The following is a 24,120-nucleotide window of genomic DNA, read 5'->3' as shown; positions in this document are numbered from 1 at the left end:
GGAGTGACCCAGAGGGGTTAAATGCTCCTGCAGATCTTGGTCTAGTGATTTTTCTCTGGGAGGTGTAAGGTAGTGCTATTCATCACGCTGGGGGTACTCGCTTCACCGGGTCAATTAAAGCAAAGCACACGTGCAACGTTTTCCGGTAATATGTAGTCCAGCAGTTTATTACACATCATAAACTGCACATAACATAGCCCATCTCAGTGGCTCGCAGGAATGTTACACGTGTATCCTAGAGCCTTCTCAGTGGCAGCTAAGCCCGCTTGGCTTCAAATACAGACTTCAGCAAGGTACAGCAACAATATTCACTTATAGCGCCGATTTACCTTTTGCCGGGTCTCAGCTGCTTCTATCAGCTCGGGTCTGCCACAGCTGTGGCTTAAGGTTTCCCAGACGTAGTCTCCAAGCCACGTGCCTTCCAAGGCTACTGGTATCTCAACCGCAAGGATTCAGCCTCTGCCTTCCAGGCTAGTGGAGTCCCACACAGAGACCAGGCCTCTCGCCTTCCAAAGCTACTGGCATCTCTAACACAGGAATCCAGCCTCTACCTTCCAGGCTTCACCAGGCCTCTCTCTCTCTGTGTCTCAAAACCACCAGCATTTATATATCCTTCTGTGCACACAGGACCTGTGATGATGTCACAGTCATGTGAGCAGTCACCTGAGGGGGTGGTAAATGGTCAGCCAGAAAACACCCCCTGGACATTTTAGCAATGCAGCAAGCCGCTGCATTACATATCCCCCCCTCTGTTCAAACTTGTGGGGTTGAACACATAGCATACACAATCACATTATAACCCACGGTTCACACAGAGACCATGTACTTGACAATTGCGCTGCTCAGCCCCTGGAACATTAGTCATCAACCTTATCCTATTCCTTAGGGACCTACCATCTGTGACTTAACTTCGTCAAGTCACATTTCCAAGTCGTCACCTTGTCAGACCTCCCCCGCTCCCAGCGGTCAGTCGTAACCTTGTCAGACCTTCCCCGCTCCCAGCAGTCAATACAGCAGTGTGACTTACTTGCCCTTGTATCTAAGGTCAGGTCTGAATTCGTGCTGTCCCGTACTCTATTGGGTTGTTTGTATGGACCTCTCAGACCTGAGTTACTGGAGGTCTCATTACCTATAAACCCACGCCCACTATCCTCAGGACATTCAGTAAGTGATAAATAACTTACTAAGGCTATGTTCACACATCATGGTTTCTCAGTGTTTTTGATGCCTTTTTTTATGCAAATTTTCAGCTGCGTTTTACAGTACCAGCAAAGTCTATGAGATTCCAGAAATCTCATGCACTCATCATGGTTTTTTTGTTCAGGATTTTGTCCTTTGCATGTTTTTTTGCACAATAAAGAATATCACTTCTTTCAGCATTTTTTCACCCATAGGAAGTAATGGATGGTGAAAAAAACGCTGAAAAAACGCACCAAAAACACAGGTGTCAGGTTTTTCAGCGTTTTTTCAATGTTTTTTTGTGCCAAAACCACAAAGATTTTTTTTTCCGCTGAACATGTACATGCATAAAAGAGACAAAAGGACAGTGAAAAAAAAGCACCAAAAAGGCAAGAAAAATCCTGACCAACCTCCTGGCAAGAGATCAGGTTTTGCAGCAGAAAAACCCCCTGAAAAAAAACATGATGTGTGAGCATAGCCTAAAGCTGCTTTGGGAGCCGCATCAGAAAAAAACATGGCTGTCGGAATGGCGATATATTTACTCATTGAAAACAATCAGACACATTTTATGAACGACATTGCACATCTATTTTTTGCAGAAAATTCACATTTTCAGTGCACCAGACCGAGATCATTGTGTATTTCCATGCAGCTGTCACGCTCGTCTGGTCGGGAGAGCTGCCGGACAGTCCGTGCACTGCGTTCTGATCTCGTTCCAATTTATATGACCGTCTGACTGCACTCTTAGGCCAGTTTCACATGTCCGTATATCACTGGTACCAGAAAAACCGGTACCGGAGACATCCATGTCCCGTGTCTCTGTGTGTCCGAGTGTGTCACATGTGTGGCAACCGTGTGTCACCAGTGTGCCACATCAGGATCACATGCACCGGCGCCTGGGAATCAGCGGTACAGTTAGCGCTGTTCCCAAGTGCCATGGCTGAACGCTGCCCTCATCATGGTTCCTGCCGGCACTGCGATCAGCACCAGCAGGGACAGTGATGAGGGTAGTAGTGTCTGCTCCCTCAGTGTCCACTTGTGTAAAAATAAGAATAAAATAATAAAATCCTTATACTCATTTGTCCTAGGTGCCCCCTGCTTTAATCCATGCGATCGATCAGCAGAGGAACCGGGGAGAATGAAGCACTGCAGCGAGCGGCCCTGGACCTCTGCTGAGCTCAGTAAGCGGTGTCCTGTCACTCACTGAGCGCAGCAGCTCATTCTCCTCAGCTTACAGCAGGATTACAGTGGGGGACACTTAGGACAGGTGAGTATAAGGATTTTATTATTTTATTCTTATTTTTACACAGGTGGACACTGCGGGAGCAGACACTGCTACCCTCATCACTGTCCCTGATGGTGCTGATCGCAGTGCCGGCAGGGAACCATGATGAGGGCATTGTTCAGCACTGGCGCTTGGGAACAACGCTAACTGTACCGCTGATTCCCAAGCGCTGGTATGTGTCACACGTATGGCATCCGTGTGCGGCACGTGTTTACGTGGACCCATTGAGTTGAATGGGTCAGTGTGATCCGTACTGTCGTCCAAGAAAGGAGATGTCTCTGTGTGGAGCACATGGACACACAGTCCGTGAAAACACACTGATATGTGCAAAGACGCATTCATTTGAATGGGTCTATGTGTGTCAGTGTCTCCGGTACGTGTGGAAACTGTCACCACATGTACTGGAGATACTGACGTGTGAAAGAGCCCTTAGGATAAGTCATCAATATCTGACTGGAGAGGGTGCGACAGCCGGCACACCCGCCGATCATCGTAGCGATGGCAGCTGGAAGTGCTCAGTTGCAGAGCAGCACTGCACCGCTGTTTTAACAGTATAGTGGCCGCATCCAGGTACTGCACATCCGCAACTATTGATTCACATAAGGCCTCTTTCACACGTCAGTGTCCCCAGTATAAGTGGTGACAGTTTTCACACGTACTGGAGACACACAAGTAGACCCATTCAAATAAATGGGTCTGCGCACATGTCAGTGTGTTTCCACGGACCGTGTGTCCGTGGGCAAAACACGCTGACATGTCTATTTTTTTCATGCTGCACAAGCTGCAAAACGTCCCAAACTGATGACAGACGGATGACATCCGTGTGTCATCAGTGTGACACGTACCGGCACCTGGGAATCAGTGTACAGTTCACGCTGTTCCCAAGCGCCGGGTGCTCAAGGCATCTGTCATCCTTGTCCCCTGCTTGTGCTGTGATCAGCACCAGCAAGGGACAATGTTGACAGTTGTATTCTGCCCCCGCTGTGTCCAGCAAGTGTAAAAATAAGAATAAATTAAAAAACACTTATACTCACCTGTCCGATAAACTGTCCCACGCTGGAATCCATCTGACCAACATTTCTGCATCAGCGTCTGCAGTGGCTTAAGTTGACCACACACACTGAGGAGCAGAGGAGAATGACTCTTTGCAGCGAGCGAGCCCCTGACCTGTGCTGAGCTCAGTGAGCGGTGTCCTGTCAGTGAGCTCAGCGCAGTTCAGTGGCTCCTCTGCTCCTTAGCATGTGTGGTCACCTTAAGGTAGGTGAATATAATGATTATTTTACTTTATTTTTATTTTTACAGGTTTTGAAAACATCAGGAGCAGAATACTACTCTCAACATTAACCCCCGCTGGCGCTGATCGCAGAGCAAGCAGAGGACAATTATAAGATACCTTCAGCACCCAGTGCCTGGGAACAGTGCGAACTGTACTGCTGATTCCCAGGCGCCGGTATGTGTGATACTGATGCGGCACATGTATGCCACACAGGCACACACAGACATGGATATTTCCAGTACTGTTTTTTCCAGTATCGGAAATATCAGGACGTCTGAAACAGGCCTAAGAGATAGAAATGCAGTACCTGGCCGCCACCACTATACTGATGACAAAGCTCTGCTGTGTAGCTCCGCAAATGAGCACTTCCGGCCCTCAGCAGCGCCGGGAACAATTATTGACCACTGGGTGTGCCAGGTGTCACACCGCCACCGACCAGATATTGATGATCTATCATGAAGATAGGCCATTAATGTAAAAGTCACAGACAACCCGTTTAATACTTAAAATAAAATATAGAAATCCTGCAAAATATCAAGGATTTATATTTAGATCTGATGGGGTTAAAACAATTCTATCTACATTTTTTATTATATGCACCTGTGGTTTCCCTAGACAGTCCCTGGCTGTATATGCTGCATCCTTTTCCCACCAGTAGAGGTAGCAGTCCCAGTGTGAACAAGTTGGAAATCATTCCAAAGTACCGTAAATGTCTTGTGTTCCCACTGAGAGTTGTAGCAAATAATCTGTTGGTGATGCTGACAATCTGGGCAATATATCGGTGTCTAACTAGTTTTGATGGAGACATTTGTCATCTAGTCTCATATTAACTTTTACGATGACATTTATACAATAATTCAGCACAAACATCATCAGAAATCCTCTGCAGCCCCATCACTTCTTAGGAGACATAATTAAATATTTTTTGCAATTTCCACACCCTCTTTCCCTTTTGCTTCTCTTGCTCTCTCTCTCTCTCTGCAGGCTGCCCTCTGCCCCAGGGCTGTTCATCTGCAAAGCTTTTGAAGCAAGATTCATCTTGTTGCTTGTGTCAATAGAGGCATTGTTTAAACTCTATCTTCTGTCATCTTCTGTTCAGAATCCCCCAAAATTCTAGTTAGAAGCACAGCAGGATCCTGTCACACCTCTCTACTATAAATCCTGCAGAACTTCCTGGCTATTTCCAGAAAGACTGTTATGTTGTTTGCCATCAGGGAGCAGAATAGTCAGACTGGCTTCGGGAAAACTGCAGAAACTGTTCAAGGGATTTCTGAAACTGAAAAAATAAACTTTTTTTTTTTTTTTTTTTAAGAGCGTCACTCACTGTCTTTTAGCTTTGTCTGCTACTTAGCTCAAACCATAAGGGTATGTGCACTGTGGAACTTGCCTAAACAGTGTACCTAAAACAACAAGTGCTCACATCAGTAATTTTTTTCTCGTATGCAAAAAACAGGACTATTTTCATCAATGTTTAGGATCAGACCTTCTCTATCTAAAGGTCCCCTACACATTAGATTAAAGAGGTATTCCCATCTCCAAGATCATATCTCAATATTTAGTATAGGTGTAATAATATTAGTATTAGCAAATACCTCCAATTAGAAATTTAGTATAGTTCTTCAGATTTGCCATGTCGCTTACCTCATGTAGGGCATTGCAGTAGCTTAGGTATCCATGAAAAAATTGGATGCCATATGGAGCCTCAGTAAAATATCCGATTTTTAGGGTATGTGCCCACGTAGCGTTTTACAAGCGTATATGCTGCAGAATTTCCGCAGCGTAAACGCTTGTGAAACGCTTGTTAATCCGCCCCCCATGGTCCCCAATGAGAATCCGCAATTTCAATGCCCATGCTGCGGATTTTTCCGTAGCGCTTATGCTGCGCTCAAAAATCCGCAGCATGTCCATTAATTTTGCGGACACGCATGCGGAATTGCCTTGTCAATGCAATAAAAAACAATTCCGCATGTCCCAAGCGCATCATGAACGCGCAAAAAACGCTTGCCAAATTCCGCAAGCGTTTTTCCGGGAGAGGACATGCGGAAACGAAGCAGAAATTTTCTGCTTTATTTCTGCAACGTGGGCACATACCCTTACGGATACTTTGCAATTCTGTAACATAGCAAACTGTAAATGGTCCTGTAAGTGATTAATATCTACAAAGAAAAAAAACGGATTACATGCAGATGACAAGTAAAAAAAGGAAAATCAACCTACTTTTCTGGATGAAAATCGGACAGATTTTTAATACGCTCATGTGACCTTAGCCTTAGGGTATGTTGCACACAGTGTCACTTAGACACCAGTGTACGCACAAAAATTTTTAAGCAGAAAATGCTTCAGGAAAACACCAGCAGTGTTTTTTTCTGAAGCATGTTCTTTGTCTCTTTGTGGCATCTTTTTTAAAAAAAAAAATTATATGTAAAAAATTTCACTTGGAAGCCGAGAGAAGAAAGGTCAGGTCAGTCCTTTTAGACACTTCTCAGCCTTTGAAGTCACGAGTGATTAAAAAGACGGAACATAGGCACAAATCGTTTTAACATTGTTATGAATATGTTCATTATTTTTAATATTTATTGAGCACTTTTTCAGAAATTCGCCTGGAAAAGATGCCCTGTGCACATACTCTTAGCTTGAACACTAGCCTTGCTGCTGCCTATAATAATGCCCCATAAAAATGAAAATTAGAGTAAAGGATTAGCCCAAGTAGCGTGAAAATGTCTAATCTTGCCAGATTTTACCCTTGATTGCTCTGGTCACACTTCCAAACTACTCACAGTTATCCCCTGTAGACGATACTGACAATAAGTAATTCCCTGAACAACATCTACACAGTAATGTCCTTGCCCATGATGAACATCGCATTCATTGCTGTGCCTACAGAGTTTGCTTTATAATAAAACAGATTTACCTTTTATACTCTCCCATGCTGTGCCCTCCTCTATTGTCAGTAGCCAGTAAACTAAAACAGTCTAGAAGTAGCTGCTATATCTATTTTAGTTTTCTTGCAAAATTTAATTTAAGAAAGAGACTGGGCAAAAATGGCATGCATGGCAGAGCTCCAAGACGAAAACCACTACTGAGCAAAAAGAACATAAAGGCTCATCTCAGTTTTGCCAGAAAACATCTTGATGATCGCCAATACTTTTTGGAGAATACTCTGTGGCCTGACGAGACAAAAGTTGAACTTTTTCAAAGATAAATGTCCCATTACATCTGGCTTAGAAGATACAGTGTGAAGGCTGGTGGGATGTAATGGCAGCTCACAATCATCCTGTAAGCATGTGTAGTTGTAACGAGACACCTGGCCTGCTTCAAACAAAGGAGTTACACCCCCACCAGCAAGCTGGTGAGCTACTACAGGAAGACCATCTGTGGATCCAAGCCATGCGGTCTCCATTTGTTTCAGACAGCTATAATTTCAGATTAAGTTATGGAAATACTATATGTCCTAGCCATACATCGAATATAATTCCGAAATCCCCAGGACATGGTGAATGTCCGCCTGGGTCTCGATCCAGTCGAGCACATAGAGATAAGGAGATACATAGCATAGCTATTCGGAAATCCATAGGACCACTATGTTTAGTCTCCACGTGTAGCAGGGGCCTGGCTGGATCCGATGACAACCAGGACCACCTCCCTAGGACCGACCATTAAGGAGTTATGATCCAGCTGAAATTTTGGAGTTATTATCTGCCAGGGACACAGGGAGGGGATTCAGGTTCAGCTCAGGGAGCAGGAGGGGAGTGACCCAGAGGGGTTAAATGCTCCTGCAGATCTTGGTCTAGTGATTTTTCTCTGGGAGGTCACGATGACATATTGTGTGGGATGTCATACAACAGAAGGAACCACAAGCCTCCCCTGTGGCAACCCCTCCCCCGCAAGCCAGGCCTTTCATCTGACTGGTAACTGACTCTTAATATCTGCATACTTTTGTACCACTACTATTGTGTTTTTGACGCGCCCCCTGGGCCAGTGTTTTTTGGGGGATACCCGGAGCCGGGTCAGATGGGGGTTGTAGTCTCCGAGTGGCGGTGACCCGGTCCGTGCCCAGGGTGTCAAGCTCAGTGTGTGGCAGTCCTTATAGATGTTACTAGATGTTCTTTTATGTCGACTACGCCACCCGTTGATTTGCGGTCAATACGGCCGCCGCTGCAGCAGGGTCCGCTGAGGCTGGTGGTGCTTGTGCAGCTCTGGTAGTATAACCCCCAACGGGAGGGGTATAGCCTCAGGGGGTCAGGTGTAGAGGATGGTGGTAGTGGTGGTGCAGTGTGGATGTTAAGAAGACTCCGAGCCGGGCTGTGCAGTTCAGGGTTTTTACTTACTGCTGTTCTTGTGGTCACTCTGGCCTTAAGTGACCGCCCGAGCCGTGCTGCGTCCACCAGGTCTTGGACTCGGCCAACCCCCAGGTGATTCTGGAGCGTGGTCCTGAGCTCCCTTTCTGACTTGTCCTTCTCTCTGGCCCTCCCCACCAGGGATCCACCTAAGTCCGGCTCCCTCGGGCCTCTTGTTGGTAAACCCTTGTCTCTGGGTTCCCTGACCCTATTCTTGGTTTGCCTTCCGGGTGGATTTAGTGGGTGGTCGTGGCAGATCCTGCCCACGACCTCCGGTCTCTGGCTAAGGTGTGCTGTAGCCTCCACCAGCTTGGGATCCGGTACCCTGTTGCCAACTCTTCACCCTCTGATCTAATTTTGGGTTCTTGGAGTTCCCTCTTCTCCCCCTTCTGGGTCCTTCTTTCTCCTCTCTCTCTGCTTCTCAGGCTCTCTCAGACTGACCAAACCTCTACAAAAGACTGACGTCTCACAGACTGACCCTGATCTAAGATGGTTCCCACCTTATATACTCCCTCTATGTGTGAGCTCAGGTGACCAGCACCCAATGAGCTCCTAGCTTTACCCAGGCTGCTCCCCCTATCTGCCCCTACACTACTGGGACGTTCCACCCCCCTCCCACTCCAGCCAGGAACAGACACTGTCGTACCTGCACATTTCTCTAGTGGGAGTACCATCGGTCTGTCCCTCGGAAATGGGATGTGTGTAGTGCATGCAGCTAACTGAGCTCAGTTCCACACTCCATCCTTACCCGGGAGTGGAATATCACACCTCTGGTGTTAGAACCTTGCTGTTAGGTTTTTTTTCCTTTGCTGGTCACATGACCTTGTTGGCCTATTTAATCCTGCTCCGCCCTTCTGGCTTTGCTGGACTTCATTGTATATCTACTTTCTAGCTAGCCTGTGCTCTGTATCTAACTCTGTTAGTTTGCTTGGTCTACGGACCTCTATGTTCTATCTATTTTGTTTGTTCGTCTGTCTGCTACTATTTCTGTTAGGAGGTGTCCCATATTCCTCCCAGTCCTTAGTACTTGTAGGGATTCCCTCCTCACATCTATAGGTCTCCGTACAGACTAGATTAGGACTTTAGCAGGTCTGATCGCAGGATCAGGTTCCCTGTTACATCGTAGGGATTCAGCTGAGTCTTATAGTAGGGACAGATCTCCTCTCTTTCCTTAGCTTTGGTAGCAGAACATAACAGTAAGTCCAGCCTGCAAATTCTCTAAGGAAAGATTTTTTTTTTTTTGTTCCATCATGGTGTCGGTTCAGGATTTGCCTAAACACCTGCAGGGACTCTCTCTGGAAGTGGCCGAGCTCCGTCAGCACGTGAGTAACTGTCCTGGAGCATATTTCTTGGAGCCTAAGGTATGTTTGCCGGATTTATTTTTTGGTGAACATCGAGAATTATTTTCATTTAAAAATGCTTGCTTATTGTATTTTCGTTTGAGACCCAAGTCCTCTGGGGATGAATCCCAGCGCGTAGGGTTCATAATGTCACTTTTGCGCAAAGAGCCTCAGGAGTGGGCCTTTTCTTTGCAACCTAGTGATACATGCTTCAGATCAGTGGATAGTTTTTTTTCTGCTTTAGGATTATTATATGATGATCCTGACCGTGTGGCATCAGCTGAGACTGAGTTGAGACGTTTAAAACAAGGATCAGGTAATGTCGAAAAATATTGTACTCATTTTCGTCGTTGGTCCACTCAAACAGGGTGGAACGATTCTGCTCTGAAAAGTCTATTTCTTGCTGGGCTCAGTGAAAGGGTTAAAGACCTGCTAATTGCTTATCCTACACCTGAGGGTTTGCAACAGGCTATGCAATTAGCTATACGGGTGGATAGAAGACTGCGTGCTAGGGTTAATGAGAGCAAATCCTCTGCTATGTCAGTTTCTGGTTATGATAATGTGTGTACTAACAGTGGTGAACCGATGGAGATTGGATCGGTGGCACCTCGCTCTCAAGAAAAAGACCGTCGTTTTTCAGAAGGCTTGTGTTTCTATTGCGGAAAATCTGGTCATTTGATTAAAGGCTGTGAGCTTCGTATGAAGAAAGAAAAAAAAAATGGTCAGTCACGCCCGTATTGCCTGTTTAAATTCCAAGGGTATATTTTTAGCTGCTTCCACGATTGCTCAGGAAAAATTAATGGAATTTCGGGTGTTTGTTGATTGCGGGTCTACACTGAATGTAATTGATGGGGGATTCGTGGAAAAACTCAATTTAAAACCTGAACCTTTATCATCCTCCATTGCTGTGGTTTCTGTGGATGGCTCCCCTTTGAAGAATATTACTCTCAAGGTCAGTGAATTTCCTCTCACTATTAATGGTGTTCACCATGAGAAATTGGATTTGGTAGTGTTGAATAACTTGCCTTCTCCAGTAATATTGGGTTTGCCCTGGTTAAAATTTCACAATCCTGTACTGGATTGGTCTACCAGTGAAATTAAATCCTGGAGCCATAAATGTTATGACAAGTGTTGTAACGGGCGTATTGCAGCTTTGGATAGGGGAGAATTGCCTGTTCCTATTCAGGATTTTTGGAGAGTTTTTTCTGAGAAGGAATCGCAGGTTTTGCCTCCCCATAGAGACTATGATTGTTCTATTGAATTTGTCCCTGGAGCGACTCTTCCTAAAAGTCGTTTATTTAACCTTACCATTCCTGAGAGGAAGGCTTTGGAGGAATACATACAGACAAGTTTGGCCGCCGGTCACATTAGGCCCTCTAAGTCTCCTGTGGCGGTTGGATTTTTTTTTGTAAAAAAAAAGGACGGCGGTTTACGTCCTTGTCTGGATTTTCGTGAGATTAACAAAATTACGGTACGCAATCCTTACCCACTGCCATTGATTCCTGATCTGTTTAACCAGTTATTGGGGGCCAAGTGGTTCTCTAAAATTGACCTTAAGGGGGCATACAATCTGTTGCGCATGAAGGAGGGTGATGAATGGAAGACTGCTTTTAACACTCCTGTGGGTCATTTTGAGAATCTGGTTATGCCTTTTGGTCTTACTAATGCTCCTGCATTTTTTCAGAATCTGATTAATGACATCCTTAGACCTTTGATCGGTAAAAATGTGGTTGTGTATTTGGATGACATTTTGATTTATTCGCCAGATCTGGAGTCTCATTGGCGGAGCGTGCGTGAGGTATTACAGTTATTAATGGACAATTCGCTTTTTGCTAAGCTGGAGAAATGTGAGTTCGCTGTACAGAGAATTAGTTTTTTGGGCTACATTATCTCCAGCAAAGGTTTTGAGATGGATCCGGTTAAGGTTCAGGCTGTGCAGGAATGGCCTAGGCCTATTGGTTTGAAATCGATACAGAGGTTTTTGGGTTTCGCCAATTACTACAGAAAATTCATAAAAAATTTTTCTAGTATTGTCAAACCTCTGACTGATCTCACCAGGAAAGGTGCTGATGCGGTTCAGTGGTCTTCTGAGGCCATTGAAGCTTTTGTGTATCTCAAGGAGAGGTTCACCTCTGCTCCCATCCTTATGCAGCCTGATGTTACTAGGCCGTTTTTGGTTGAGGTTGATGCTTCCTCTGTGGGGGTTGGCGCAGTATTGTCTCAGGATAACGGGGATGGATTACATCCCTGTGCCTTTTTTTCAAAAAAATTTTCGGAGACTGAACTGAATTACGATATTGGTAATCGGGAATTATTGGCTATTAAACTCGCATTTGAACACTGGCGCCACTTCTTGGAAGGTGCGGAATTTCCCGTTCAGGTTCTTACGGATCATAAAAATCTGATATATCTTGATGCTGCCAAGCGCCTGAATGCCCGTCAGGCTAGGTGGGCACTGTTTTTCTCGCGGTTTAATTTCTCCGTTACTTACATCCCTGGTACTAAGAATGTTAAGGCGGATGCCTTGTCTCGCAGTTTTTCTCCCATAGTCGGTGCTGAGAAAGAGGAAAACATTTTACAAGAAGGTGTTGTGATAGCTGCTTTAGACTCCGTTTTGGAAGATGAGATTCTTAAAGCACAGGAGAATGCCCCATCTAACACTCCTCATGGGAGGTTGTTTGTGCCTGGGACCTTTAGGAGAGATTTGTTTGTTGAGTGTCACGAATCTCGGTTGGCAGGTCATCCCGGAATCTCTGAGACCAAGAGACTGGTGGGTCGCAGTTTTTGGTGGCCTGGATGGCAGAAGGAAGTCATTAAGTGGGTGCGCCAATGTACTATATGTGCTAGATCTAAGTCCTCACATACTCCTGCTGCGGGGTTGCTTTGTCCTTTGGAGGTCCCCAGTGCTCCTTGGACACATTTGGCTATGGACTTTATAACTGACCTTCCCTCCTCTGAGGGTTTTACTGTCATCTGGGTGGTCGTGGACCGTTTTAGCAAGATGTGTCACTTGGTTCCCTTCGTCAAACTGCCCTGCGCTAAAACTCTCGCTAAGGCCTTTGTCAAGGAAATTGTCAGACTTCATGGCGTTCCTACTGACATTGTTTCTGATAGGGGTCCTCAGTTCGTGGCTCGTTTTTGGCGTGCCTTTTGTGACAGGTTGGGAATTCATTTGTCGTTTTCGTCCGGATATCATCCTGAATCTAATGGCCAGACAGAAAGGAAAAACCAGGATGTTGAGCAGTTCTTGCGTTGTTTTGTGGCAGACAATCAAGAGGGGTGGTCTGAGTTTCTGCCACTTGCCGAATTTGCTCTGAACAATCATACATCTTCTTCTGCTGGTTGTTCGCCTTTTTTTTGTTGTTCTGGGAGACATCCGTCGTTTGGGTCGTTCTCCAAGTTGGGATCTGCCGTGCCTGAGGAGGAGAATTTTTCCGGTGATTTGGAAAGAGTTTGGACGGATGTGCGTGGTAATCTTCAGGAGGCCAACAGAAAATCTAAAGACTACTTTGATAGGAAACGACAGGAGGTTTTGCTCGCTGTTGGTGACATGGTTTGGTTGTCCTCTAGGAATCTGCGGTTGAGGATTCCTTCTAAGAAATTGGGTCCCAAGTTTGTAGGGCCCTTTAAGGTGCTTCAGGTTGTCAACCAATCTGCTGTTAGGTTGGAGGTTCCTACCTCCTGGAGAATTAATCCGGTCTTTCATGTCTCTCTGTTAAAAAAAAGCTGTTGTGTCGGATGGTGACGCCTCTGCCTCTGTTCCTCCGGTGGTGGAGGACGGGGAATATGAAATTTCTCGCATCCTTGACTCTAGACGGTATAGAGGTAGTTTGCAGTATCTTGTGGCCTGGAAAGGTTTCGGACCCGAGGATAACTCTTGGGTGAGGTCAGATGATGTTTCCGCGTCCAGACTTATCAGAGCGTTTCACAGGAGATTTCCTGATAAGCCTGGTCCTAGGGGATCCGGAGGATCCTCTTAGAAGGGGGGGTACTGTTAGAACCTTGCTGTTAGGTTTTTTTTCCTTTGCTGGTCACATGACCTTGTTGGCCTATTTAATCCTGCTCCGCCCTTCTGGCTTTGCTGGACTTCATTGTATATCTACTTTCTAGCTAGCCTGTGCTCTGTATCTAACTCTGTTAGTTTGCTTGGTCTACGGACCTCTATGTTCTATCTATTTTGTTTGTTCGTCTGTCTGCTACTATTTCTGTTAGGAGGTGTCCCATATTCCTCCCAGTCCTTAGTACTTGTAGGGATTCCCTCCTCACATCTATAGGTCTCCGTACAGACTAGATTAGGACTTTAGCAGGTCTGATCGCAGGATCAGGTTCCCTGTTACATCGTAGGGATTCAGCTGAGTCTTATAGTAGGGACAGATCTCCTCTCTTTCCTTAGCTTTGGTAGCAGAACATAACATCTGGGTTGAGGTGCAATACCCCTGTAGCAGCCGAATCCTCAGGGTGCTACATTTTCATCTCTGACCATTATATATGTATAACCCTTGTGTATATAGTGTATTGTCAAGTGTTCCCTTAAGGCGATTAAATATATAATTTAACCTTGGGATGCTCTTTTATCTCAATCCACACGTCCATTTGGCTAATTCTCATACTACCGGGGCTGGTTTCTGGCCCAATATAATTCCCGTTAACGGACCGGGGCTTGTATCAAATAGGAACTGATGGTAGCTCTACCAAGCTGATAAAGTTCTGTTTTTACTTTGGCCAGTGAAGAGGGCCTCTCAACCTGTCAGGCGTGAGAGCAAGTGTGGTGCCATGTCAGTGAATGAGTGGGTCACCTCTTCTCACTCTTGGTACCTTCCTGAATCTGTGCGGACAGCGGGTGTCCATGTTAAACTGTAACAATCTGACCTTACGTGTCCTCAAGGGGTGCATAACGTCACGTTGATGCAAAGTACTTACCCATATCACGTGATCTGTCTGACGTAATAGTGACGTCTGGTGGGTGGCGAGGTGGGAATTCTTCACATACTGCATTTCAGAAGAGGAACATCATACCAACAGTAAAATATGGTGGTGGTAGTATGATGGTTTGGGGCTGTTTTGCGGCTTCAGGACCTGGAAGACTTGCTGTGGTAAATGGAACCATGAATTCTGCTGTCTACCAAAAAATCCTGAAGGAGAATGTCCGGCCATCTGTTCGTGACCTCAAGCTGATGCACACTTGGGTTATGCAGCAGGATAATGATCCAAAACACACCAGCAAGTCCACCTCTGAATGGCTAAAGAAAAACAAAATTAAGACATTGGAGTGGCCTTGTCAAAATCCTGACCTTAATCCGATTGAGATGCTGTGGCATGACCTTTAAAAAGGAGTTCATGCTCGGAAACCCTCCAATGTGGTTAAATTACAACAATTTTGCAAAGATGAGTGGGCTAAAATACATCCAGAGCATTGTAAAAGACTCATGGCCTGTTATCGCAAATGCTTGATTCTAGTTGTTGCTGCTAAGGGTGGCCCAACCAGTTATTAGGTTTAGGGGGCAATCACTTTTTCACACAGGGCCCTGAAAGTTTGGATTTCTTTTTCCCTTAATAATAAAGACCTTCATTTAAAAACTGCATTTTGTGTTATCTTTGTCTAATATTTAAATTTGTTTTGTGATCTGAAACATTTACATGTGACAAACATGCAAAAGAATAAGTAGTCAAGAAGGGAGCAAAAACTTTTTCACATCACTGTATGTACCCATATCTAATTATATAGGAGAAGGAAGTAGCAAGTGTGATCTACTACTGATATTCTTATTGGAACTGTATCCATGACAATATTAATTTTTACTGTGGGCCTAAGAATTAACAGGCAAATAATTGCTAACTACCTGTCTCTTCTGGATGTCTGAAGACTCCGCACTCAATGATATCAAGTAGAAGTGGTGACATTTTTTATTCCTGCAATCCAAAAACATGAAGTACCGGTACATTAACGCTTCGGCCCTGATTCCGAACGTTCATCAGAATGGTGCGGATTGTTGTGAGAACCATGTATGTATGGTAAAGGTGACTGCCATCGTTAGCTGGATGGTGCTATGATGTGGTTCCCACAGCAATCAGCTCCATTCTGATCAAGGTCTAGAATCAGGGCCGAAACGTTAATGTACTTTCTAAAACATTTTACAGTTTCTACTGCATACCATTGAGTGGCAAGTATTGATACATCTATGTCATGGTATGGAACCCTACTCGGGCACAATCTCATCTATGGAGTGATATATACCATCATCTACTTGCCTGTTCTGGCCAGCACAGATCTCTGTCACTGACCGCTCCTGCCGGCGATTTTGTGGCTTCAACTGACGTCAGAACAACAGAGCAGCGGCTTCTCTTATGCTCTGCTCTGTTGATGAGATGTGACTTCTGATGTCATTCTGACTGACAGCTGACTCCCCACCATATAACTGCGGGGAGCCGGCTGTCAATCAGCATGACATAGGCAGTCATGCCCCATCGATAGAGCAGCCCGGAAGAAGAAGAACTTCTCTGTTGATGTGCTGCAGCTGAATCGCGGGCAGGAGCGGTCAATGACCGCTCTCAGCTGGCGCTGGGTACAACAGGCATTTAGTTGCCTCTGTTAGTTTTTTGGTTCATAGTAAAAAAATAATTTAGTCCTGGATAACCTTTTTAAGAGGTTTTCTACAGAAGACAACCCTTCTCTACAAATGGCAGTAGCGCTATCTCCTTGAAACACCTGTCAATCTGTAGGTCTAAAGTAGGTGACCCCCTCTCTTATTATATGCCCTAATACACTTATTCCTCCTCTCCTGAACAGTAACTTGAAGGAGCCTGTTCAGTTTAAAAGGGCTTCACATTTTTTGTAGCAGCTCTACTTTTTAAGATAATGTACTGTTGCCCACATATGAATTTGGGATTTTTTCCTATATTCACATCTCATTAACTAGAGCTGATGGAAGAAAAATAAGGGCAGATTTAGAATCAGCGACAAAAACTGACCATTAGATAGACATTATTTAATGCTTAATTTCCCCTATGGCGGAAACATTTCTGCCAGTTTTCTCCACAGATACCTGTTGATCACAGTGGATCACCTTCTGATATAGTTATTGTCTGTACCCATAAGATAAGACATACCAGTACATCATATGTCGGAAAGGGGTAAAACCTAAAATGATTGATTAATTTTTTCCCCGATGTGAAACATTAGCCTTACAATTTTTGTTCATTTGATATTCTTTACCTTAAAGACTGGATTTGTCTTTTCTGTGTTGGCTGTCTGGATTATAAAGCTGTATCTCTACCAGACTATCTTATCACATACATATTGCTAAGCATTTTCTGAACTGTGCTGGAAAAAATCAAACATTAACTAGAAAATGGCAAGAAGTCAACTTTTCTTTAGAGAAAGATTTAATGCATGAGGTCCAACGAGTGCCAATGTTATATGTGTGAACAGTCCTAAAACCATTGTTGTAGGCAACATTATCAGCCTTTCAATCAGTACACTTTCAATTACTGTAATTATATTAATATTCAAAGAGGTTTCTTCAATGGCTGTTCAAATGTTATTACCATATTGCCCTTTCGCCATTTCATACAACACTACGCACCTCTGTGGATAGTTCACATATTCTGCACACTCAACAGAGCCTGGACAACCTCTGACAATTACGTTTTTTGCTATAATCATCTAGATGAGTAGTAAACTTTTTGTTCAGGGTAAATGCAGACAATAGATCACTACAAAAAGTCTTGTTAGATATATTAAACATGGCATCAGCATGTGGAAAGATTAATAGCTTTAACTGCCTAATATGGTGCCATATGTAAGTAGCAGAGTCAAGGCATCTCTCTATAAAGCCAGAAGAGCTTTGTAGCTTTGTGTATCTGTTTAGTCTTTATTAACACTGTAAAGGGGTTCCTCTATAACCTAGATCAGGTTTTAGTGCTGCTAGTATCCAAGTAATCAGCTGTAATCTGATAAAACCCAGCAGTTCAATTTACATACAGCCTGTACTATTTAGCCTATAGCCTCATCCGCCTGAGGACACCGGTAAGCGAAACATGTCAGGGAGGTTATGAGGGGCATTTTTAAAATGCACGTGTTACTGACTTTCATCAGTTAAAGTGAATTAAAGGGTATTGCCAATATCACAATGTGGTCTTATAATAATGTACGTATTTATTTATACAAATATAACCCATGTTTAAATTTGCCCCATTTTGCACAAAACAATCCCCTCTGGATGACCCTCAGCCTGTATTCTTCAGTTGCCATTGGAACCATCCTGTAGTTTCTGGGGCCCTGGTCGATCCTGCACAGTGCAGTCTCTTTTTAAGCTGTCACCCTGTCAGCCTGTGCTGTGCTGTGTCTATAATAGAGCTTCTACTGTGAGGGATGATGTCACAGATAGATGCGGAGCATCATTTATTACAATGCAGAGCTCATACCAGGAAGCAGAGATGTGGCTGCAGGAAGCAATCTACTGCAGGATGGAGCTGTACATACAGGGGACAGAAAGGAGAGCTATACTGCAGGATGGGCTGCATACAAGGAGATAAAGGAGAGATATACTGCAGTTTGGGGACCTGTGTACAGGGGCTGAGATTAGTTGAGATGTGATTATTGCTTGCTGCTGAGAGTGCAGTCATGTGAAACTGCAAATGCCACTTTATTGATGCATATAACAGAGGATTATCTGCTATATGCATACATAGAGCAGCATTTGCAGTTTCTAATGATCTTTCCGCAGCAGGTGAGAAACACAACTCTGCACTGCTGTATTAGAGGAGTGGGCTCTAGTCAGCGAAGCATATAAAACCAAACATGCAGCTATACTAATGTAGATGACAAAAGATAAAATCATACTATACAGTAGCAGATAAGTGCACAGAACCAAATGACATCTACACCTAGATTACCTTGATGTTAACTCAGAGGGGGGGGGTATGTGAGTAGCACACAGGAGAGGCACATGGGGTCTGCAGCACTGAAAGGAAGCAAGTGCTGCTGGCAAACGTCTTAGCAAATAAGGATAGGTGGCAATGATCAGGAATAGTAGCGTTTTGGACACAGCGTATTTTCGCTTCTTCCAAAACGCTGCATTCTTCATTGCAAGCACAGTGGATGGGATTTATAGAAATCCCGTGCCCACTGTGCTTCTTTTAATGCTGCGTAAACTCACCCTCAGTATTTACGAGCCTCAGCATGTTAATTTGTGTGTTTTTTCCACAATAGAATGTCATTAGATGCGGTAAATTCGCATATTACCTAAACACAAGTGCGCAATTGGAACGCAGCGTTTTGGACGCAGTAAAAATACGCTGTGTCCAATATGCTACTATTCCTGATTGGGGGCATGTACCCGAAGACTAGGACCACCTGTTCTATGTGAAGCTGGATGAGCCATGGGACAGAGATGAAAAAAGACACAAGGGCACAAGAAAGAAACTTTATGTTGGGCTTAGTCTGTATATTAACAATACATATGCATTTACTTTGCTTTGTGAAAAATAATGTGATTCTGGGAATAACCCTTTAGGACGCATTACTGTCACGGACTGCAGCAGTTTCAGTATACATGATTATTGACATACAATTACTCACAAGGCCAGCAAATACACATGGCCACTAGTGCAGAATACAATGAATTGTGAGTTACATTAAGTGCTGGCAGTATTCATATAGCTGATGAGTCCATATTGTGGTTTTAATCATTGTGAAGTACATATTATAGAACACACTACAATACACTAGATTATTAATAGGGATAAATAAAGTTTTATTTACAGTCTTGAGCCAAGGGATATTTGCCTATGGCAATTTGCAAGTAGTAGAGATTTCATCTTATGTCTACTTGGTCAGGGAAATAAATGGTGTAATACAATTTACATACAATTTACATACAGAACCAATAAGGCCACGTTCACACATACAATATTTGGTCAGTTTTTTACATCAGTATTTGTAAGCCAAAACCAGGATTGGAACAATCACAGCAAAAGTATAATAGAAACACGTCACGTTTCTGCATTCATCACTCACGCCTGGGTTTAGCATAGAAATACTTACCAAATACTGAACGTGTGAACGTTGCCTTACAAGGAATAGAATTACACAGTTCTTATTGAAACATATGTCCTCCAGATCTTGAAATTCTTTCAGTAGACACTGCCTTTTCTAGCTAAAAAAAAGAGTATTTATTTAGGAACACACCTCCATTAAAATAAAAAAAATCTCTAATACGGCATTTTAAAATGCATCTTCTAATATAAGATAATGTGTGCATTTACTAATAAGGGTTAGGTCAGTACACCAGCATTTTTGCCTGTATACAGCAGTGCAGCATAAGCTTTTATTAAAGAATAACGTAGAGGCTCTTGTACATGCCAAGTGTATACCTGTTTCAGTTGATGTGCCACTTTGGATTGACTAACATGTTTATTCCTTTTGTCTCCCTGAAATGGCGCTGCTAAATTTCCCATAATACCTCTGGCTTTGTAGAATGAGCAAAGTTTCATCACAATGCGCATGCTTTATTCTAATAGCAACTGTCCACTGAGAAATCAGAAACTCAATTCTATATGTTGTAACTTTAAACTGACTCCACCGCCTTCTGCTTGTAATAAGTTTTTCTCCATCAGCTCTTACAAGCAAAAGGCAGGGGAGACAGACTAAAGTGCATCTCATAGGATACACAAGAGAGTCAGCACATTGCACTAACAGTTTATTCAAGGAAGTTGTATTACTTTGCAGCTAATTATTGTATACACTCTGTGTAAAGCAGATATTATATCTTCAGATGCATGGGAGGACATCCAGAAAAACAAACAGGGTTTAGCTAAATGGAGAAGGGTTAAAGAGCTGCCTGGAGGTATTTCATAGTTGATAATGTCAACCTAAAATTCACTGACCTTCTGCCTTATCAAGAGAGCGATTATTGGACTTGTGACCAGACTGAAGATCACATGACCTAGCTGTACAAAATGTATGAATGCAACGGAGCTGAGGTGAAACAGATTACCAGTATACACAGCCAGAATACGGCTGATGAGTTAGCATTAGAGTTTCAAAAAGCTGATTGAATACTGCTTTAAATGAAGGAAATGTTCTGTATAAGACATAATAGTACACTTAAAGGGAATGTGTCATCGGAATATAACCTATTGTTTAAATCTAATTTTTTTGCAATTTTTTTTAAATCACAATTTTTATGAAAATAAATATAAGAAATCTTGCAATCTTAACATTGTGGCTTTTAAAGACTTTAACTTTCTGTTGTTTCAGGAAATTCACATGTACTTTAGCCACAATGATGAGACTCAAATTTTATCTTTTGTATTGAAGCATCTAGTGAGCATGTGTATGTGTAAAGAAGGGAAGCAAAGTCAGCTGCCTCTGAGGATAAGGAAGCTGCTGTGTAACCTACCGGAAAAGTCAGGAAGTTAAAGTCTAAAACAGCCCCAGTAGCAAGATTTTGATTTTTAATAAAGATCTTTAAATGAAAGGAAAAAAACTTGCCAAAAAGAATAATAATAATAATAATAATAATAAATAACACAAAAACCTGATTTAAATAATGTCATTTACTGATATAAGCTTCACATTAAGAAAGTTTTCCGGAATTAGAATAACATAATACCTCACTGTATATATCTTCTGTTCCCAGCAACACAAAATCATCCACCCTTTTGTAAGACACAAGTTTAAATGAATGTTAAGAATATAATTAGTCAGCATCACGGATGGGGAAATTTAAAGTTCTGAATGAAAGTGATCTGGCAGTGGCAGCAAATGACTAGAAGTTAGCGAATTCAGCTTCTCATAACTGTATGTGTGGGTTTAATAAATTCCCCGAGTATGTGTGCCCAGATCTTTGGGGACATATTGTACTTGTGTCTAATTTGTGTTTATACTCAGATCTGGCTCCTAAATTAAACTTCATAATCAGCACTCATGGAAAGTAATACGCAGCTGCAGGTTGCAACAGGTGCCGCTAAAAACAATTAGTCATTAGGGTGTGTAGATATCTGAAGTACCTCCAGTGATCTCATAGGACTTCTGCAAGACTATAATTAAACAGGGGATGTACAGTACAAAACAAATACACACTTATTCCCAGTACATTCATGAGGAACACTTCAATAAAAAAAACCTGATTATTTATCGATAGCTTTTAGTTTTGTAGTTTAACTCTGTGTGTTTATATGTATGCATGTATGTTTCTTTTTTTCACTTAAACCTTTAGGAAGGCAATCAACATTTCATGTTCTTCAGTGTTATTATTACTGATATAATTATATACTAGTTCTCTATTAATGTGCAAACTACACTTTAAATAGACATTGTGTAATGCATAATTTCTCCTGCACTGGTGCGACACTGAGTTGCTGGGTTCCCTTTCAGACTATAGATGATCAATAGGGTCTTCAGGGCACCATTCTTACAACTCGAGATTGTCCAAAGGTGTACCCCCGGGCAAACTGTCAGCAACTAGTGCAGCTTCCTGAACACTAACAACGTGTAATATACACACTGTTGGGATCCGGCTCTTCTAGCTGGTTGGAGCAATTTTCTAATTCGCAAATTCGCGCCCATTGACTTGCATTGAATTACAGCAAACCCGCAGGTATAATGTGTATACTTGCAGATTTGCTGCGTTTCAATTAAAGCCAATGGCCGCAAATTTGCGACGGAAACGCGGTGCGGGTGGTATCCAGGTTGGAGAGGAGGACTACAACTCCTCTCATCTGATCGGCGCTCCCGCTGATAACAGTGGGAGAAGCGTGGCTGGGAGGAGCAGTAGCCTTCCCAGCCAAGCCGGCTACCACGCGGTGTAAAAAAAAATAAAAAATAAAGTAAAAATCAAAAAAAACTTTAATGCTTACCTGTCCAGTGTCCCCCAGTGTCCTCCTGGTCCCCGGCGGCGATCCGATGCTCCCGGCGGCCAGCGGTATACTGCAGGGAGCAGTGTACTGAGCTGCCAGGACCTGCGGTGACGTCAGCGGTCAGCTGATTGGTCACGTGACCGATCAGCTGATTGCTCACGTGACTTCACCATGGGAACCTTTCGAAGAAAGTTCCCAGGGTGATGGCGGCGAGAGCTCACCGGGGCTCATCAGCTGATCTTCAGCTGATGAACCCCAGTGACCTCCTGCACAGCAATGTATACTAATAGGAGTGATTTTACACTCCTGTCAGTATACATTGTTGTCTTCTACAGCAGTGACATCAGTGATGGCTGATGTCACAGCTGTAGAAGTGACACGGATCATCGCGGCACACTCTTTGGCGGTGATCGTGGACTACGTAGTTGACGACGGACAGGTGAGGGATATGGTTGTTTGTTTTTTTACATTTTTTTCAGAAGAGCGATGGCTTCACGGACAGGTACAATAATTTTTTTTAAAACTGTGTGTTTTTTATGTCATTAAAATACTTTATTCTGGCCGTGTTTATATTGAAAAGGCAGCGACCATTTTACTATGCAGTTAGCAATGGGGGCATCTTATAGACGCCCTCCATTACTAACCTGGGCTTCACGTCAGCCGCCAATACAAGGCTGATGTGAACCCCAACCCCATTACCAAACTCACCACCGCTACAGGGCAGTCTGAAGAAAGGAGGCTAAGCATCAGATTTGGCGCATCTTATGGATGCGCCATTTCTGGGACTGCTGAGGTGTTATATTCATAGCCGCGGAGGGGGCTAGTATCCATGGCCCCTTCCCTGGCTATTAATATCAGCCTGCAGCTGTCTAGTTTAGCCTTTTCTGGTTAAATTTTATAGGGGGACCCCACGTCAATTTTTTTTCTTGGGTCCCTCTGTATTCTAGTCAGTAAAGGCTAAACAAACAGCTGTGGGCTGATATTAATAGCCAGGGAACATTGTTGGCTAATGGCCCCTTCCCTGGCTACTAATATCAGACCCCAGTGGTCGACTTTCCCTCTGCTGGTTATAAAAATAACACGGAAGCCCATGCCATTTTTTTTTCATTTTAGGCTCTGTGCCCACGATCCGGATGTAGCAGCGCTTTGGACGTATATTTTTTGCAACGTCCAAAATGTTGCATTCTATTGAACACAGGTAAATCCATGTGTTCACTGAACCATGCGGATTTACCGCATTCAATACATTTTAGTGGTCAAATTTCTGTGGCACAGACTAGCTACTCCACAAGAGAATTTGACATGCTGCAGTCCTGAAAGACGCACCGCATGTAAGTGTCCACAGGTGATTCGCAGCCTATGATGCACGCATAGTGGACATGGGATTTCTAGAGATCCCATCCACTTTACCGTAACATCTGGACGCTGTGGGTTTGACACTGTATAAACACGCAGCGTCAAACCTGCAGCGGCTCCTGATCGTGGCCACGTACCCAAACTCACCCACAGCGTGTCAATTTCTGTAGCGAACACGCTAGTTTCCGCAGCAGATTTTGACTGACTGAAGTCTCATTATATGTGGTAGATTCACATGTACTGACAACAAAAGTGCGGCATTGAAACACCGCGTTTTGGACGCAACAAAAATATGCTGTGTCCAAAGTGCTGCTGAGTGCTGATTGGGGGGACGTAGTGTATGTAGTTTACTGAGCACAATCCTGCTAACAGGTGCGCTTTAAAGAAGTGACATAACACAGAACATGTGCACAGCAATGTGGTTTTGACATCGTTGTGCATTCTTTCCATTTTATAGGGCTCTTTTTCAGGCGGATTCTGGGCAAA

General features: G+C 43.6%; 1 long non-coding RNA gene across 1 annotated transcript in view; it reads right to left on the bottom strand.

The window, feature by feature from the left end:
• LOC141264243 (uncharacterized) overlaps window positions 1-16,730 on the bottom strand; it is a 93,692-nt gene extending 76,962 nt beyond the window's left edge. The window contains exon 1 of the long non-coding RNA XR_012319851.1: window positions 16,631-16,730. This is a non-coding gene — a long non-coding RNA (uncharacterized lncRNA). The remainder of the gene's footprint in view (window positions 1-16,630) is intronic.
• Between the last annotated feature and the right edge of the window lie 7,390 nt (window positions 16,731-24,120).

This window comes from Phyllobates terribilis, unplaced genomic scaffold (assembly GCF_046119375.1).
Source record: "Phyllobates terribilis strain yellow unplaced genomic scaffold, ASM4611937v1 Scaffold_4__5_contigs__length_816908805, whole genome shotgun sequence".
NCBI lineage: Eukaryota > Metazoa > Chordata > Amphibia > Anura > Dendrobatidae > Phyllobates > Phyllobates terribilis.
This window is presented reverse-complemented; position numbering and strand designations above follow the sequence as displayed.